This window comes from Sinocyclocheilus rhinocerous, unplaced genomic scaffold (genome assembly GCF_001515625.1).
Source record: "Sinocyclocheilus rhinocerous isolate Xijiao unplaced genomic scaffold, SAMN03320098_v1.1 scaffold820, whole genome shotgun sequence".
NCBI lineage: Eukaryota > Metazoa > Chordata > Actinopteri > Cypriniformes > Cyprinidae > Sinocyclocheilus > Sinocyclocheilus rhinocerous.
Window position 1 is genome coordinate 1,246,402 of NW_015670386.1, and position 776 is coordinate 1,247,177.

At 34.1% G+C, this 776-nt stretch overlaps 1 protein-coding gene across 1 annotated transcript in view; it reads left to right on the forward strand.

Moving 5' to 3' along the window:
* The window catches only part of LOC107734181 (histone acetyltransferase p300-like), a 32,486-nt gene that overhangs the window by 11,502 nt on the left and 20,208 nt on the right, over nucleotides 1-776 (forward strand).

Here is a 776-nt window from a genome sequence, read left to right on the forward strand (position 1 = left end):
AGCCCATCCCTGCACATCACATCTCCTGCACAGCCTGGAACATAGCATTTATTTCCATGATCTGCCATTTTCGCTATTATCCTTGTTTCTTCACAATACCTGCAGAACTTCTGATGATTTGGCTGTGCAAGTCTAGAACATGGGCGGGTATATGCAAATGTTGGGGGCGTAACTATTAGTGATCCCGACTGTAATGTCACAGTCGGTGTTATGTTCTGATTCGCCTATTTTTCAGTGGTCTTTTGCATGCACAAGATTTACATAAGGAGGAAACAATGGTGTTTGAGGCTCACGGTATGTAATTTCCATGTACAGAACTGTTATTATTCAACTATGCCAAGGTAAATACAGTTTTCCATTCTATGGCACCTTTAAATTAAAGGACGAAATCATGGATGAAAATTTGTTTGATATTCCTTAAGTAATGTTTTAATAAGCTGTATTATTATTACTTTGAGAAGTACATGTTACTGTATGTAGTACAGTAATATATTTGTCATAATTTCATTGAATTTAACCAAACATTTAGTTTGGGGTTTCTAGTGAAGACCTTTTGAGTTGCTACAGTGCCTTTCGAATGTATTCATACCCCTTCATTTTTTTCACATTTTGTTTTGTTGCTGCCTTATGTTAAACTGTTTTAAATTAGTTTTTTTCCACAACAATCTACACTCCATACACCATAATTGTCAAGCAAAAATACAAAAGGTTTTTAACATCTTTGCAAATTTATTACAAATAAAAAACTAAAATGATTCCATTGCATAAGTATTCAT